This window comes from Canis aureus, chromosome 16 (genome assembly GCF_053574225.1).
Source record: "Canis aureus isolate CA01 chromosome 16, VMU_Caureus_v.1.0, whole genome shotgun sequence".
NCBI lineage: Eukaryota > Metazoa > Chordata > Mammalia > Carnivora > Canidae > Canis > Canis aureus.
In genome coordinates, this window is record NC_135626.1 from 44,177,517 (window position 1) to 44,196,775 (window position 19,259).

The window sequence follows — 19,259 nt, forward strand, 5'->3', positions numbered from 1 at the left end:
TTTACCCATTGTTAAGCATCAGGGTTTTTTGTGAATATGGCCTTTCTCTTTAATAGAGTATAAGTCCCTCAAACAAAACAAGCTCAGTAACTAAGTTACTTTATTTTGCTTATATTACACACTTAACTTTGAATAGAGCAAATGTTCAACAAATATTCTACATGGATTAATTCAGAAATTTTGTGAAAATGAGCTATGAGATGGAAGTATATTTTGAGCAAGTTAAAATACAAGTACACATTAGAGAATTTTAAAACTGTATGGGTCACAGCTCCTATGATGGTGACACAGTTTTCCACTGTCAGTGGGTGGCAGAGCTGGGATTGAAACACAAGTCTCTAGACCCTTCCAGAACCTCTACCACAACTGCTAGCAGTGTTTTCCAACCAAGAGTTCAAAAGTCAGATTAAAAAGTTTGTAAAGTCCTCTGAAGACATTCACACAGAGAATAGAATATGCACATTTACTCTTCTGGGTAACTAACTGAGTTCCAGTAGAAGTAGTAGACACATAGATTCCTTATAAACTGCCTTTATGGAAAAGTATATAAAGCCAAGTATACAGAGTATAGCTTAAAACAAAGGGTGTCTATGAAGAGCACCAGAGCCAGGTCCTTACTCCTTTAAAACTCAGACTGCTTCCTCAATAGAGTAGCAGATTTTTTGGTCTTCACATGCTGTGCCCTACTTTTCTAGTAGTACAGGAAGTAGACTAAGAAAAAGAAACTCTGTGGGGCCCATGAGCTGGCAAACAAACAAACAAAATGACTCTATGTCTAGAAATGGGTTTCAAACTCTAAAGTCCTTGGTCCATCCAGGATATCTTGTGTCTGTAATGTCAAAACTAATATGAGAAAAGAATGTAGACAAAGCCCAGAAGTCTGGCAGCTGCTTATTTCCTATTTGAAGCTATGATAATTCCTATCTGCATGATTAAAACAAATGTTTGAGAACTCTCAGTGATATCTCATTGATCAGACACCACTAAGCAAATATTGACACCAGAAATGATGAAATAGTCCCATGATCTAGCCATAACAAGCCTCCAAAATTATTGATTCAATTCCACAGCATTTCCCAATTTTCATCCACAATGTAATATTGGATATCCAGCCAAAGTTCCTTTTAATTATCTTTAGAAAATCAAACACTTTATACTTCCTTGAGTGTTTATCCCACAATCTCACAATCTCTTGAACTTAGATTTTCCTTGTAGAGTGCCTACTTTTTTTAAATTATAGCTTTATCCAATATTCATACTTATTTTACTTTCTTCTACCATGTTATATTATTCTCATTTAATATTATAATCTTTGTTTCTGCATTGTTGCTTTTTCCACCAAAGACAGACGTGGATCATGACATCATGAAACATAGCAATCAGCACTGAGATTCTATTGCAAAGATACATAGCTTGCAAAAATTTTCCCAGCTATATATACCTGTTTCCTCAAAAAGGGTAAGAGAGAAAGGAGGGAGTCAACTCCCTATCTCTTATGTAACAGCCAATATTTATCATGTCAGGCCACTGGGAAGATTTTTCAGCAAATATGGATCATCATCTTGACAGTCCTTACTGGGGGAACTCTAGAAGGCAGAAGAAGCCCCTCAAGAAACACTGAATTATCAAATGGGGGAAAAGGCTGCATTCACTGGCAAAGAGTCATTTTTTTTCTCATTCTTTCCACAATACTTTTTGATTACCCCTTATGCACAAACCCCTGTGTTCATGAAACTTAAATTCTTTGGGTGATACATCTGCCAGAGTCCCGGAGAGAAAAAATGTCACACTCAATTTATAGTAATTTGAGAAGGAATTATTAGCAAAGTTGTAGGGAAGGTTCATAGAAAAAACACACACACAGAAAGAGGGTAGTGCCCAGAGCTAGTAATATCCAAATTGTTATTATCTATGCCTAAATGGACGAGAGATGGGACAAATTACTGAATTTTGGTAGGAGCATCCTGCATAAGGACTGCCAGAAGAGGATGATGTTGAGGGGTAGAGGGAGGAGGGGCACATGCAGTTGAGACAGATCCCATAGAGAGGACACTCAGGGATAAAGAAAATGACCACAGTACTCTTGCTGTGGGCTCCCATTGGCTGAACACAAATGGAGTTCAGAGGACTTGATAGAATTTATACGGGCCAGCTTCCCAGGGCACAGAGCAACATGGAGAAGGGTGGAGAGTGTTTGCAGAAGGCGGCCATAAGATAAGTGGCCCAAGAGGCAACACTCACTGTGCTTCTCCACTCTCATTGAACAAAAACCTCATCTTGTTTTAAGTAGTAGAGTAAGTCCAGATACCCAGTTTGGACTTATGAATAGAATATTCTGCATATTTTGCACTCTGCTGGGATGGGGCATATTCTCCTTTTGTATGATGTGCTAGTTTCCATGGTAGGATCTGCCAAAAAAAGGGAGGGGGTAGGGGAGAACAATGCCTAAAATCTGGATCCTATGAACCAAAGAAATGTTCTGATGTGTATAATTAACCTTTAGAAACCTAAAAATGAAGAGTTTGGTGGACAGAGTCTAGGCAGTCTCATGACCCTGGCATTTAGGTGTTCATGCCTTTGTAAAATCTGCTTCCCTTAAGTACTGGCAAGAACTATGACTTGCTTCTAACCACAGAAAATGCAGAACGTGGCTGGGCTGTCACTCCTGTGATTATGTCAATTATATGACAAAGGTGGTGATGTCATTGCCATGATTACATTATATAAAACTAACTTGCTGTTTTACTGTTGCTAAAGACTTTCTCACTTGCTGGTTTTGGATGAGGAGTTCTGTGAAAGAGCCACGTGGCAAGAACTGTGGCAATCTCTTGGAGCTAAGAGCAGCCTCTGGCAAATAGCTAGTGAGCAGCAAAGGACCTCAGTCCTCCAACCATGAAGAGATGAATTCTGTCAACAATCTGAGTGGCTTTGATAGTGGACCCATCCCTAGTCAAGCCTCCAGATGAGAACTCAGCTCTGGCTGACACCTTGATTGTAGCTTTTCAGAGAACCCAGCTAAGTAAGCTATGTCCAGACTCCTGAACCACAGAACCTTGTAAGATAATAAATGTGTGTTGTTTTAAGTCACAAGAATTGTGGTCATTTGTAATGCATTGATAGAAAACGAATATAAATATGTATTTTATTTTTCCATATTGTATTATTTATTAGTTCCTTATAATAACTCTCCCAAATTCCCTACAACTTAGGCCTTGTGACTCATTCATTATTTTAATCAATCAATGTAGGCTTTATCATTTATAAGCTGTTCTTGTAAGCATCAAATCAAGTGTTCATTGAGATAGGCTGATGTTATTGGTCTTAGATAAGAGACAAGGAAACAGAGTCTGTAAGGTATGAATTGACTTACCCAAGGTTAACCAACTACTAAATGGCAAATTTTGGTTTTGGTGCCAGGACCTTGACTATAAATCTCAGACCATCCTACTCTACACTTCATCTTCCTTATTTTTGTCTTAGATAATTAAAGCATAGTCCAAATGGACCATACTTGCTATCTTTATAAGGGCCAGTTATATTAATTCTGTTCCCCATGATGGCAAAATGTCTTCCCTTTACCTCAAAAATGCATGTGTTACTGGCCCAGGAGTAAAAATGTATGCCAGCAGGGATAAGCGCATGGAAAATTCAAAGGCCTCCTTCTGCTAATCATGGCTCAGTAGCAGCATCCTTATCTAAGATCAGGTTTTATTTATTTATTTATTTTTCTAATACTCTGGTTTCTCTTCAGATCATATAAATCTTTCGCCTTTTACTAAGATCAGGTTTTAAACTGCAGATAGGAGTGTTATTATCATCAGCAGCAAAGACATAAGGCCAACATTTAAAAATATGTATTACAATGCCTACCCAGGCTTATTTTTTTTTAAATAGCTGAAAATAAAAGGGTTTTGGCAAAACACTTTATAAGAAGGTTCCAACTCTAAACCTTAGTAGTAACCAAAACAGATGGCAATATTAACAAATAGATTTAAAAAAAAAAAAAAAGCTTTTCTCTGGAGAGAAATATTTGGAAGTGAGGCAAAGGACTTAGAATTTACCTCTTTGTGAATGGCTAATGGTGGAATTCTATCTGTGAGGTCTGTTGCTGGTTTGATCCAAAGGCCAACAAATGGGGCACAAGGCAATCTCTTTTGAAATGGAGCAGAGCATTTTCTACAGTGGGGATCAAAGGCACGAGTACAAGTCATCAAAGTGGGCACCTGTAATAATATAAATGAGTGATTAAAGTGGTCCCACCCTTGTGTTTCACATTAGTCCCTTTGAATAGTGGTCATTAACATTTCCCGCACATTTATCTCTTTACTTAAACCTATTCGTATCACTGAAGCTGTGGGAGATTAAGAATAATTTTATAACAAATAAAGGATTGTTTAATGTTTGCCAAACATTTAATAAGCTTCTAGAAAATATCCTGTGTTAGTTCAGCTCAGAATTTGGCCCAAGATGAGAGGGTTTTGTATGATTGTTGGTTGCTTATTTTTCTGAACCTACATTTTAAATGACAGCAGGTTTGGAAATAAATGTGATTCAACCTTGGAATGCTCTTGCTATGTGTCTGCGTGTCTTTTATCAGGGCCCTTGATTAGAAGGAGAAGAGAAGTGAGTCTTTTTTGTTCCATTTCTCCCTGTTATTATATTCATTATGAATCTTTCCCTTTCTTTCCGCCAATTAGGACCTGTCCCAAGATGGCGGGACCTCCAGAGTACTAGAGCTGCCTCACATGCGTGACTCTTTCCAGAAATCACTTGGCTTGAAATTCAATCCCCCCCTACTTTTTTTTTTTTATAAGGAAACAGTTCCACTGAATTCCAAAGCATTTATATTCAGAGTTTGTATGACTTAGGGATTTATTATCAACAGAAAATGAGAAAGGTCCCATTTTCACCCTTAAACAAACAGCCTCACTGGGTACCAAAATATTTGAAATGATTAGCCATTGCTTCTTGTCCAACAGGGAAGCTTCTTACAACAGTGTCAGTTCTGTAGGATAAAGCAGCTGGTATGGACTTGGAGTCTAATCCTAAATACCAGTTACTAGTTCTATGGGTTTCAATATATTGAATAACCTCTGCAGGTCTATTTTCCTAATTTGTAATAGAGGTATACTAATCATGGCTTCTTGAGGCCAAGAAAAGAGTTGGAAAAATAGTATCCAAAGCTTTCCTTACCTCCCCTTACCCCATCCAGAACATAGGGAGTTATTTAACTATTATTTAGCTATTATTTCAGAACTAAAAACTTCGTGCTTTCTTCTGATTGCTTTTTTAATTGCTCCATCAACTCTCTTTGGTTTGCTTTTATTATTAAAATAGCTCCATGCTAAACCTGTGGGGGTCTACATAGTCAAAGGAGCTGTAAAGAGCTGGAGAAGTACCAGCTTATTCTGGTCACTTATTTGCTTTGAAATGTAGGTATATTTTTATTGGTTTCCCCACATTTACCTTCAAAATAATTTTGAGGGTTGCTATCAGAGTAGAGCGGCAAGTTGATAGCAACTCTGTGCATTCTTTCTTTTAAGATTTTTATTTTTAAGTAATCTCTACTCCCACCTTGGGACTCAAACTCACAATCCAAGAGTCAAGAGTCACACACTCTTCTGACTGAGCCAGCCAAACGCCCCTAATTTTGCTCATTCTTGAAGAGTGTTTTTATGAAGCATTTGGTACATAAAGCATTCAGTGCATTTTTGTTCATGAAATGAATAAATATCCTAAATGGTCACATTTAATTAATAACCATGGTATCCAGTACATTAAACCATTACATCTTTTATTAAAAATATTTTACAATTAATAATGTAATTTAAATTAAATGCCTAGTTTTATTTTTTATTATTCAAAGGTCAACAAGTTAGCCATATCATGACATTTTTGCTGTCATCATTACAATTTAGGGAGAAGTGACATCTCTATAATATTGTTTATTCTAATGAATGAATCTGTTATACTTTTCTATTCATTTTATCTTTTTTATTATCTTTTAATAAATTTTTATATTTTGCTCTTAGACATTATTTTGTTTATTCTTGGGAACTTTATACTTTTTTAAATCATAAGATAATCTTTGTTAAATAGACTTTTGATTTTGGAATACTTTTAGATTTACAGAAAAGTTGCAATGATAGTACAGAGAGTTCTTATGAGAACCCCTCATAGTTTCAGTGCCCATAAAGTTATCATCTTACATTACTCTGGTATATTTGTCAGAACTAAGAAATCAACGTTGGAACATTATTATTAACTAAACTCCAAACTTTATTCAGATTTCAGCACTTGTTTGTTTTTTCTATTAATGTCCTTATTCTATTCCAGGATCTCACTCAGGATAACACATTGCATTTAGTTGTCATATCTCCTTACTCTCCTCTGGTCTATGACAGTTTCTCAGCTTTTCCTCATCTTTTTATGACCTTGATAGTTTTGAGGAGTATCGGTCAAGTATTTTGTAGAATGCTCTAGAGTTTAGGTTTACCCAATGTTTCTTTTCATAACTGGACCTGGGCTATGAGGTTTAGAAAGAATACCACAAAGATAAAAAGTACTCTTATCATCATATAATATCATTGGGTCCAAGAATTCCACATGACATCACCATAATGTTAACCCTGATCATCTGGCCAAAGAAGTGTAAAGTTAATATTTTTCTCTCTCACTCTCTGTTCTTTGGAAATGAATCTGTAAGATTCACCTCCTGGAAGGGAGAGTATCTACATGTGATGTTTGGAATTATTTTATGGGGAAAATTTTGTCTTTTTTCCATTTATTTATTTCCATCATTGATTTATATCAGTATGGATCCATGTACATTTATTTTATACTCAACACTACATTGCATATTTTGTGGCTCAACTCATTCCAACTTTGGCCATTAACTATATAATAATTGGGTTTTTTAAAGTTGTTTTAATAGATGTGTAGTCAGGGATCCCTGGGTGGCGCAGCGGTTTGGCGCCTGCCTTTGGCCGGGGGCGTGATCCTGGAGACCCGGGATCGAATCTCACGTCGGGCTCCCTGCATGGAGCCTGCTTCTCCCTCTGCCTGTGTCTCTGCTTCTCTGTCTCTCTCTGTGTGACTATCATGAACAAATAAATAAAATAGTTAAAAAAATAGATGTGTAGTCATATTTCATCGAGATTTAATTTACACTTTGCTAATAACAATGATGACAAACATCCCTTCATGTGTTTATAAGCTGCAATATTTCCTTTTCAATAAAATTTCTGTTCATTTTATTTGCACATTTTCTAAGTGAACTTGTTTTGTTTTGTTTTCAATGTTGGGGTTTGAGAGTTTCTTTTCTATATTCTAAGTTCAAGTCCTATACTGGATATTGAGTTTTTTCTTAATATTTTTTTGAGAGAAAGAGAGAGAGAGAGAGAGAGAGAAGGGGAGGGGCAGAGAGAGAGGGAGAGAGAGTATCCTAAACAAGATCCACACTCAGCAGCACAGAGCCAGACACTGGGCTTGATCTTATAACCCTGAGATCATGACCTGAGCTGAAACCAAGAGTCAGATGCTGCCGACTGAGCCACCCAGGCAGCTCCAGTGTTGGATATTGTTACTTAAAAATATTTTCTCCTAGTCTTTAAATTTTCATCCCCTTAAAATAATCTTTCCCAGAGCAAAAATTTAATTTTGAGGAAATCTAATATAATTTTTTTCTTTTATGGATCATGCTTTTGGTGTCATGCCTCTGAACTCTTTGTTTAGCCCTAGGTTCTATAATTTTTCTATGGTTTATTCTCAAGTTTTTCTAGTTATACATTAAAATCCATTAATTTTTTGTTAATTTTTCTATAAAGTATTAGATTTAGATTAGCATTCATTCATTTGTCTTTCAATGTTTGTTTTAGCACTATTTGTTGAAAAGACTGGCCTTTGATTGAACTGCTTTTGCAACTTTTTCAAAAATCAGTTGGCATATTTGTCTGGTTCTGGGTTCTCTCTTCTGTTCCACTGACCTATATGTCTATGCCTCCCTCAATATCACATTCTCTTCTTGTTGTAAACAGACCAGAAATCTTAACTTTGGGTAGAATGATCCCTCCCAGTTTATTCTTTTTCAAAATTATTTTTAGCTATTCTTGGGCCCATGCTTTGCCATATAAATTTTAGAGTGAGCTTCTCCATATTTGCAGAAAATATTACTGGAGTTTTGATATGAATTGCATTTACCATAGAGATCAGATTGGGGAGAATTGGTATTTTGACTATATTGAGTCCTTTCCTTGGCTTGGTTGTCTCACCATTTACTTAGATGTCCTTTGATTTATATCAGTGTTTTTATCATTTTCAGCATGCATTTGACATTTCCAGTGATTTATAGTTTTCAGGTTATATTTCTAGATTTTTTTGAAAATTCCTCTTTTTGAGTAATTATAAATAGCTATGTATTTTAATTTGGGTTTTCATATATTCGTTGCAAATATATAGAAATACGGTTGCTTTTTGTGAGATTTTATATCCTATGATTTTGCTAAACCCATTATTAGTTTGGGATTGTTTTTGTTTTGCAGGTCCTTTGGCATTTTCTATGAATACAATCTCATACTTTGAAAATAGGAACAATTTTAATTTTTTCTCTCCAATCTATAATGCCCCCCCCCATTTTTTCTTGTCTTATTGCACTGGATAGAACTTCCAGTATAACATTCTGTTAAATAAGAATGGTTGGAGCAAACCTTCTTGCCTTGTTCCTGATCTTAGGAAAACTCATTCAGCTTTTCACTGTTAAGTATGATGCTATATCTTTGGTTTTGTACATGCTTTTTAGCAAATTGAGGTTATTCTCCCTCTATTTCTTGTTTCTGGAGAATATATGTATACTCTCTTATAATCTACCAATGAATATGATCATGTAATTTTTCTTCTTTAGCGATTGATAGAGATCAAATATATGAAAAATTTAACACTCATTTGTTATATATGTATATTATATATACTCTCCCAAAACAAGAAATAGAGGGGAATATCCTCATAAAAGGAATAATTATGTCTAAATCTAACATATATATATATATATATATATATATATATATATATCCTATGATTTACAAACTACTGAAAATGTTAAGTGTATGTGAAAAATAATAAAATACTGGTAAAAGAAAAGAACATCTAAATAAATGGAGAGACAACTATGTCAACAGGAAGACTCAACCCAATAAAAATCCAATTCTCCCCAATTTGATCTATAGGGTTAATGCTCCGATTTAAAAATATTTAACTGCATAGTATAACTGGAATAAACCCCACTTGAGTATGGTGCATAATTCTTTTTATATATTGCTGGATTCAGGTTGCTAAATTATTTAAAGGAATTTTAGGTCTAAGTTCACATGAGATACTGTTTTGTTTTGTTTTGTTTTTTCCTTTTCCACCTGCACTGTCTAGCTGTGATATCAAGGTAATTTGGGCCTCATTAAAGGAATGAGAAAGTACTTCTTCATCTTTTGTTTTCTGGAAGAGATTTTAAAGAATCGCACTAACTCTTCTTTAATTGTTTGAGAGAACTCTAAATATTGGAGTGACCTGTATCTCAGTCATAAAACTTTGATTCATAAAAATACAGGATCAGAAACATTGAGAAAAAGTACAGTTACTTTATTCAATGGTTAGTTTCAGTTTATTAAACTGTTCATTCATGCGGTCTAAAGAGAATTTCAATAAAGAGATAAAATTCAGGGACAACTGCTTCAACAAGTAAATTCTCTTGAATTCAGAAAACCCAAATAATTAATCTGTGTGCCAAATTCCATGTTCACATATTTTCTATTTCAAATGTAGGTTAAATATAACACTTGAGATATTACGAAGAAGAGAACTTGGCCCAGAGAAAGCTGCTACATTAAGTCAACATTCCTTCTTAGATTGAAACTTGGTTCACATTCTGAGTAATGCACCCAGGACAACATAGGTCATTGGGAAATTTCCTAAAATCAGATTTTTTTGCATGATACATTCCCCCAAAGTGAATAATGGTTGGCTTCCAGAGCCAGATTTTTCAAGAATGACTTTTTCTAACACATAATAAAAATGCAACCCCATCTTCTTACTTACCTTGAATACCTTCGTTGCTACATACATGGCTTTATTTTCAATATATTGCTTTCTTGACTACTTCTCTGAGTGAGCTTTCTCATCAAGATCAATATGCCTGTAGCATGAAAGGAAGAAAACAAGGCATTGAGAGAAGATGGAAAACCTGTCCCAGTGAGATACTTGTTGGCTGGCTCTTGGAGACAGCTATACATAAGGTTGTACTACCAGCAAATATATTGAAAAGTAGTGATAAGAGTATACATGAAACAAGCCCAGCAATAATGTTCCCCAACTAAGATCTGAGATCTCCTGGGTGATAGGTAGAAAGCAAAAATGATTTCTGTCAATAATGAACAGGCAGCCCACATATTAAAATCAGTTTTCAAAGTAGACACATGTCTTACATATTGCAAGAATTATAAGGCAGGGAAGAAAACTATTTTTAAGTTAATCCTCAGTTTCTTTAAGGAAACCAAAGAGCTTAGAGAATTATATCTGAAAGACATACTATATATTCATCTACATTAAATATATAGATAGATAAATACTGAAAGAATATAGTTTATATAATAGTATATAGTTTAATCTATATCTAGATGGATAGATAGGTAGACAGATAGATAGATTATCTAAGATAGTATCTTAAGCCTTGGAAGTATTAATATCTTTCTCTTTGGTTTAGTATTAGTTTAGGGTTTTTGTTTTATTTTTTTCCAAGATTTATAGCAATGGTTCTCAACCAAGGGCCATTTGCTTCTAGGGGCCACTTGGCAATGTCTGGAGACATTTGTTGTTATATTAGTTGGGGAGGGGTCTACTGGCATCTAGTGGGTAAAGGCCAAGGATACTATTAAACATCCCACAGTGCACAGGACATATGCCGCCTCAGTAAAGAATCATCCAAGCCCAGATGTCAATAGAGCGAAGGTTGAGAAAACTTGATTTAGAATAATAAATCATTCAGGCATACCAATGAACTTTAAAGAAGTCTTAGGTCTATAATTAAGTTTATTTGAAAGGACATATCAGATACTGGCAGCTGACAAAAAGGACATTCTTGCCCACCTCACTTCTTTAACAGACCAGTCAGAACATTGCAGTGTTCCCATTTGCTACATCATAAAAGATATGCTTGTTTATTTCATTTCTGGATGAGTGAGAACGAGAAAGTTGCAAGTTGTCTCAATAATTTCCAGGGGATCTCAGTAACTAGGACCTTTTACCCCAAGTCTGAGAAAAATCAGCAAACATTTCAGGAAATTTCCCTTATTTGGCAAAACTGAAAGGCTACAAACAAACTCACTTTCAAACTGATATTTAAGGGCATTTTATGAGTCATTTGGATGTCTCTCCAAGTCTTGCTGTAGTTACTGTGCTGAAAAGTTGTAAATGTAGTTCCAATAAAATAGACATTATTTTTAATTGTTTCCTCTGAGGCATTATCACATATATGTAAACAGGGGGAAAGCAGTGAGGAAAAATCAGTATTTACAACTCCAAACAGCTTTCATACTGTCATCAGCCTATATCCTAAGGTGTTTCTGCATTGAACGAAAATATATTAGCAGAGAAAGAAGAGAAAAAACTAAAAAGTACCAGATGGTCTTCAAACCTTGGAACAGATCATTTATATCCTTTGTAACTTCATTGCTTCCAGGTATCATTATCCATGGGAATATTGGACCAGAAGATCCAGTCTCCAACTCTGAAAGCCACTTGTTAACCTCACCACATCCAGGACATCCGAACATTGAGGCTACATAAAGAACAGTTCCAGGAACGCATCCAATTTATTTGCTTTTCCAAAATTAAAAATTTGGGTAATACTAAAACAAACAAACAAACAAAAAAACAAAACATGCCAATCTCTATAAATTAGCATGAAAAAAATTGAAAATGGGCTACTTGACACTCAGTATCTGGGAATGTTGAAGGTACTCAACATGGGCCAAATATCCCTGTGTATGATACTCTGCAAATAGTCCTCTGGCTGGGCTGCTTTTTAACAATTCTTTTTAACAATTAGTTCCCCTGATTCAACCTAAGCTTTGGTGCTCCAAAGCTTTATGTCATATTTGAATTTAATTAATAATAATGAGAGCACTCTACTTTGATTGACCCTATACCAATAGAAACCATATGAAGGTTCCATTATCAACCACTACAGTCATAGTAGCAGTATGAGAGGAAGGATTCAACTGTAAAGACAACATAAGAAATTTTACTGCTATAATGGATTGGAAATGGGAGTGATTCAGGGTCCTAAAACTCTAAGACCTGCTCTTAACATCTTTTTTGTTTTCATTTAAAAAACAAACAAAAAAACTGCTAGAAGAAAATGAAATAAACAAATAGAGTAGAGAAATCATTGACTATTTTTGGTGTTGCTACTTATTTTTTTATCTATGTTTCATACCACATCTTACAATATGTGAAAAGCATTTTATAATGATGGGGTTCTTTTCATTCAGATTTCGCAACAGGGTACCAACTCAGATCCTTCCAAGGTTTGGGACAAAATCAGGCTCATCATTAAAGGATAACATTTTTTTTTTTCATGACTGAAACATGATGGAATATGAAAGTGAAGCTTTGTGTTAGAATTTTTCAAAAACTGAAAGATTATATTCACAGTTATTACTATTAACTTATTTCTGTGGGACCGTTCCTATATAATTTGTATCTTGCTTACTGATTTCAAGCCAACTGAGAAGTATCTAGAATAAATTTTGCAAGAATTGTTCATATCAGAGTTAAAAAATCAAATAATTACTTTTTTGCATGAACTCCAAAGATATGTCAACTTGACCCTTACCCCACATGTGACCTGTAACATCACCCTCAAAAATGTGTCTTCCATCTCAAGGTATGGCCGCAAGGAGCAGCAGGTTGAGCGTATGTGAATTGTTCATCCAAAAACATGTTTTCACTCCTGGAAAAATAATCAAAATCATGCATTATGAGCTATTTGGGTACCTGCCATCATCTCTGTGTAAGGAAACTAACACATCAATCTGATATTGAGACTGATGACACTGGTGAAGCCCTTTCCTGCAGGGGCATGCTAACTAGAGAACAGGTCATGATTTGCATTTAGCAACTTAAAAAGAAAAATAAAACATGTTGGGACACACTTTATTGTATCAAAGACATTGGACAGAATTCACCCACTTTTAGATCTGTAATGAGCTAATCAGTAAACATGCTTGTACCAAGCCAATACTATAAAAAATAATAATAATTCAATGACAAAATATACTATCCTAGGAAAAGTAAGAATAGGCAATTCATATAATCAAGGAAAAAGAGCACAGGCACACCAAAGTGCTAAGGTGTCTTTGCTATGCTAAAATCGTATCAGGAGGACGGATGTCCTTCTTTTTCACTCAGTGATAATTTTTATTGTATTTTCCATAATAGACTTTTATTATGCATCTACTATGTTCTAGGCACTTTTGAATAGTTTCTTTCACTAAACTGTTGGATCTTCCCCGCCAGGTAGGCATCCGCTTCATCACACAAATGAGGAAACTAAGGATCTGCCAGGTAAAAGGTAATAGGCTAAGTCTAGGGTTAGAATTGCATGACTATTGCATTTTCCACTATTTCATAGCTACTTTCAGATAGGTTAAAATTTACCTAGTTAAGTTCTTCGTATTCTTCATGGAGGATAATAGTGTCTCTATAGTTATTGAGCTTGTATGCTCTTCCTTTATCCAATCCATGGTATTTATGTTGACACCATGAAAATTTATAAAATATTTTCCCATTTGTGGATATTTTGAGAATTTCAACACCTAAACTTCATTTAATCGTAGATAGGATTATGGCATGTGATTATGAAATATTAAGAAGAAAAAGAATTTCTTTGGGTTTACTTATTATTCTCCTGTAAGACTTTTTTTTCTCTCCAGAAATCCAAAAACAGAACTTAGTCTTTCTTCATGAGGTCCCCATTACACATCTGGTACTTGTTCTTTACCAAGGAACATCCATTAAGAGTAATAAGAATGGGACTAAATGTCCTTTCTAAAAAGATTCTGGAGACAATATCACTGCTTCCTCAGGTTTATATTTCTAAAGCAATAACATGCCACTTAAAGCAAAATATAGGGAAAAATTTCCAATTTGTTGGCTTCTTAAAATTAAAGAGATATAAAGACAGTCATTAAAACAGAGTCAGGTTCATCACATATATAGCTATAGCTTAAACTTCTAACAAAAACAATTTCTATCATGTTGGATAAGCTAATGTTAATCTCATAAATGTTCTTGATTTAAGTCTAAATAAAAATAAAAGGCTTCTAGAAAAAAAAATCCACCCAGAATTAATAGCTCTCCTAAAACATTTTTAATTTTTTCCGACTAGTCACTTCCAAGAAAAACTATTCAGGATTTCCAAGTAATGAAGAATCAAACTAGGTAAGTTCTTCTCACAGAACTTCAGAAAGACTACCAAAGGGAATAAAAAATGCTCTTAAATTTCAAAGACACAAGTTTTTCTCCACCAACTCTAGCACATTTCATGACCTTGTAACTGAAGTCATGCTAGGAGATGGTCCATTAGAATGAATGATCACAATTGCTTTGCAGTGTCTCTGCTTTTTTTTTTTTCTTTTAATATGACAAAGTTAGGCTATATGTCAATAAGAAAGACTAGAATTTTAGCATGACTATTTTTCCATATCTAGACTCTGCTACCTTGACAAGAACAAAGGATCAAGCAGTAAGTGATTTTCCTTCTCATTTATATTCTTTAAAGAATTAAAGACATTGCTTTACAAGAAGAAAGAATGCTCCTCTTTGACTCTCTCATAAGCTCAAATGTTGGGAATAAGAAAGCAATCAGAAATGCTCATCTAAATAGATAATGGAATTCCCTATCTCAAAAACTGTCTTTCACCCTCCTTCACCCACACCTGCAATTGATGTCATTGCCATAACTAACAGAGTATCAGGTAAAGATGAAGCCAGAGGCTTTCCTTCACAACCAGAGAATCAGCACAGTTTCCAGTCCAGTTTCTAGTCTAGCTCCAATTGCCTGGGGTAAAGGCAAAGAGGTAGACAACTGTAGGGTTCAGTGGAGTCACCCCAGATACTACTAAGTCCCTTCTTTCTCTGTTATCTAATGACCTGTTTTCCATTCACTTCCATTAAGTCAAATTTATAGGCTGTCCTTTGACCTTCCAGGGAATTAAAACCATCTCGAATGTAGCCAAAGGATTAAATCCCCCTACTTGTACACATTTCTGGAGTCATATACTTCTCTTTGTTGATACTTCTTGCATGGAAATATTCCCCAAATCACCCCTTAGTCCTTTTGGTCCTGCAGACTCACTGCTCTCCTGCATCTCAGTTGGGACAAGTTGGAAATCTGGCAGTTACTAGCAGAAATTCACAGGGCAGGAAGGAATAAAAGGGTGGCCACATTTCCTGAATGGTTGATTCCGATTTCTCTTCAAGGGAGCTTGAACTGAATTTACATTGATTTATTTAGTTAGATATTCTTATGCAAGTCTCTTGAACTGACAAAGTTGTCATAGGAACATCTGTGACTCAATCTTTTTTGAAACATGAGAGGGCCAAATGAATCCACCCCATGGGAGATACTAAGTGGTATTATGCTATTATAAATTAATAAGAAAGGGTCCCAGGAACTGATAAATGCACACATGGTAGCCAAATTCCAAGATTCAATCTAGGATCATAGAATCTGGATTGAAAACATTTTGCATGGGCTTCAGAGGATATCGTTTCTACGTTCTTATTTCTGTCCCAATTATTAAACTTGTCCCCAGTAGATTCTTCAAAGTGTTATCTAAATTTTGTCAGAAACAAAGGCCGCAGTGATGAGTCAAGACCAAATGCTCAGTACCTAAATGCCCACGTACTGACAAAATTTTTTTTCCCAAAGTAGTACTCTTTTTCAAAATAATAGGCTTTATTTTTTATAGTAGTCTTAGACTCTCAGCAAAACTGAAGGCATGGCGAGTGCTCCTATCCCCCCATCCTCACAAAAGCATGGTCTGCCCCACTATCTTATCCCCACCAAAGTGGTGCACTTGTTAAAACCAATGAACCTGCACTGACATAGTCATCACCCAAAGTCCATAGTTTACTTTAGGGTCTACTCATGATGTGTGTATTTTATTGGGTTTGATAAATATAAATACCATTGTAGTATCACATAGAATAGTTTCAGTGCCCTAACTAGTTTGGTTAAATTTACATTGATTTATTTAGTTAGATATTCTTACGCAAGTTTCTTGTTCCTATGTGTTAAACCCTCTACTAGACCCTGAGAATCTTCAAAACAATATTAAAAAAAAATCTTATAGCCTTTCCTTTAGTTTTTCTCTCTCTTCTTGTATCTTACTAAATAAAAACAAAAAGAAGAAACCAGGTGGCAATTTCAACATACTAGTTGGAAATATTCTTAGCTAGATCATCCAGAAACTGAGATAATGTGTGTTTGTTGTTTTAGGTTGCTAAGTTTTATAGTAATTTGTTACACAGCAATGCATAACTAACACATATATTAATATCAAGAGTGGGACGTTGCCAAAATACAAACCCAAATTTGGCAATGGCTTTGGAACTAGACAGTGGACTTTGAGAAAAGTGTTAGTGATAGCCGGAGCGCCTTGAAGAAACTGCCAATAGAAGCCTTGTGGTCATTCATAAAGTTTCAGATGATGGCTGGCAGGCAAAGAAGGTGAATGTTATTGAAAACTAGAAGAAGGATCTTTATTATATTATGGCTGAAAGTTTAGTAACACAGTAGCCGAGAGTTATATGTAAAGTAAAAAATGTACCCAATAAGCCAGGTGATTGATGAAGATGTATATTGTATATGCATGTATTTCTTTAAGTAAATAGAGATGATAGAGTAATTGTTGTTGTTCCTTGGTGGAAGGAATCTGTAAGTCTAGGAGGAAGATAAAAGAACAGCTTCTGTGGTATATTTTCTTTTTCTTCAAAATACTTATTTGGCTCACAGTGAGGTGTTCCTCTCTGAGGAACTGTTGCTTCTCCATCTGATTAAACTCTAACATGGATATGTGACTTGCTTTAGCCAATGAACTAGGAGTTCATTGAACTAGAGGCATGAATCACTTCCAGGCAGATGTTTTGAGAGCTAGTATAAGCTTTGCCACTTTTATTTTCCCAATGCTAAAACATCTCAGATAGTTACTCCATCAATCTGGGCCTTGCAATAAAGAGATCCAAAGTCAACCAACGGTGGATGTATATTGTGAGCAAGAAATAAACCTTTGTGGTTATAAGCCACTGTTGTTTGTTATTGCCTTATAAATTGGCTTTGCTTGACTGATACAACATCAGACAAGAGCTAAAGTTGAAAAATAGGAAGACTCTGATCCATGGACCAGGGCACTACAAATAGATGGTATGGCAAACACAGGGGCATGGTGGTATAAGAGGTCATGAGAGGATTGTGAATATCTAAAATGTAATGTGGAAATTGGTTAGGGAAGGGGGGTGAGTAGAAAGGAGATTAGACCGACAGACTCATTTATTCCATCTTAAGAAAATCTGCCCATCTGTCATGCTAGAGAGTCATTGAATTATGAGGGGAGGAGCAATATGCCCAAATTTACCTTAAAATTTTAACAAGGACAGTGTTACAGAAGACAAAGTTATGTTGTGGGACACAGGGAAGGAGGCCATTATTATAAAGAAGATTTGTTGCACATGTAAGCAAAGAAATGGAGAGCAGTGAAGAGATAGAAGTGATATCAAGGAAAAAGCAAGAGAATTTAGTGGTTAGGCTGCAGTATCAGTGACATCATTATAGGAGTGTGAAGTACAATACGTACTGGCTTGTGTTAGACTGCTAGTCAGAAGCAGTCACTCCACTCTTCCCCACTCTCCATGGGAGCAGTGTATTTCTCCACCAGTCAGCATGTAACTTACAATAATGGGGGTGCAAACTCTAAACCTAGGCTCCAGAGGCTTCCTTTATTGCTTCTCATCCTCTTTGAGACTTTCCATCTCCCTTCCTGAGGACATTCCCCATCCATCCTAACTAGTCCCAGGAGATAAGAACACATGAACCAAACCTGATCTGAATCTATGGCTGGAGCCCTAGTTCAGCTGATCCCAGCCAAGACCAGCAGAGTCCTCCCACCCCACTTAGCTGCCATGCGGACACATAAGTGAGACAGAAATGCTTCCAGATACGTGCCACTGAGTTCTTGTCTAAGGAAAGTTGATTGATACACCACCAGACTCAGATCTCAAAAAATCTGAAATATCAGTAAGCTGCTATCTCAACTCTACATTCGTTTAAAAAATAGTTGACCACAAGGTTCCAGCCAAAACTCACCATCTTTTCTTTAAATAATAAAAGATCGATGGAAGAGATTTCTTAAATATTTGGTTTGGCCTGTTTTAATTTAGGGCTTATGTTTAATCATTTATCCTTGTGTAACTGTGAAGCGAGACATGGAGTTGTCATTGTTCAAACTTCCCATCAAATAGGAGAATATGAATTTCTTCATTATTGACTGGGCAAGTTGACTAGTTCTTATTAGAAGCAGCAGCAAAAACCTATGTAAAAAGTAAATATATAAAAGTTAGTTTCACATAGTCTTTAAGAAACTGGCTTAAGTTAATCAATTATGTTTCTGGGTCAAGGTCCTAGTCCAAACTCCACTCAGCTAAGGCTTTTTAAATTTTCAACGTTTTCATCCTCTTTAAAATGCTATTTATTGCTGGCTCTCTTCTTAGTTTGAAATAATGCATGTAGTGTTTTTATTAGGGCAAATAGTAGTAAATAAAAGCATGATAAATTACAGAGAGAGAGTTTATTTGCAAACTTTCAGAAGTAGTTTACTTGAAAACCCAACATATGTGGATTATAGCCCAGATAATGAGGGCACCTAATAAACTGTAATAAAAATCATTGAAATGTTTGCCAAGATATATTCTCTTGTTTGAATTAAACCATATTTCAGGAAACTGTAATTCTCTCTCTTTTATCAAATGACCACAAACTAGATATTAGCCTTGATTTGTTTCCGAAATATTTTTTTCGGGTTTTATCACTTTGACATCTACCAATTGGGAGGAAAACAAGGTGAACCACTGTAGCGTATATCTGAAGCCTAAGGGAATGAGACTCTCAAAGATTGCTAGAGAATGTCCATTGATTGGAATGAGCAAAATCTTTT

General features: G+C 35.5%; 2 long non-coding RNA genes across 10 annotated transcripts in view; one reads left to right on the top strand and one right to left on the bottom strand.

The window, feature by feature from the left end:
* LOC144286758 (uncharacterized) overlaps nucleotides 1-19,001 on the top strand; it is a 180,153-nt gene extending 161,152 nt beyond the window's left edge. For 2 of the 3 annotated variants that reach the window (XR_013354715.1, XR_013354714.1), the window contains one exon: nucleotides 11,723-19,001. This is a non-coding gene — a long non-coding RNA (uncharacterized LOC144286758). Of the gene's footprint in view, nucleotides 1-2,757; nucleotides 4,568-11,722 lie in introns of those variants that run through there. The other variant, XR_013354716.1, reaches the window with a different exon arrangement.
* LOC144286757 (uncharacterized) overlaps nucleotides 1-19,259 on the bottom strand; it is a 123,329-nt gene that overhangs the window by 52,285 nt on the left and 51,785 nt on the right. For 6 of the 7 annotated variants that reach the window (XR_013354709.1, XR_013354710.1, XR_013354708.1 and 3 more), the window contains 4 exons: nucleotides 18,413-18,636; nucleotides 12,881-12,997; nucleotides 10,084-10,180; nucleotides 4,062-4,223 (listed from right to left, as the gene is read on the bottom strand). This is a non-coding gene — a long non-coding RNA (uncharacterized LOC144286757). Of the gene's footprint in view, nucleotides 1-4,061; nucleotides 4,224-10,083; nucleotides 10,181-11,661; nucleotides 11,822-12,880; nucleotides 12,998-18,412; nucleotides 18,637-19,259 lie in introns of all 7 variants that reach the window. The other variant, XR_013354712.1, reaches the window with a different exon arrangement.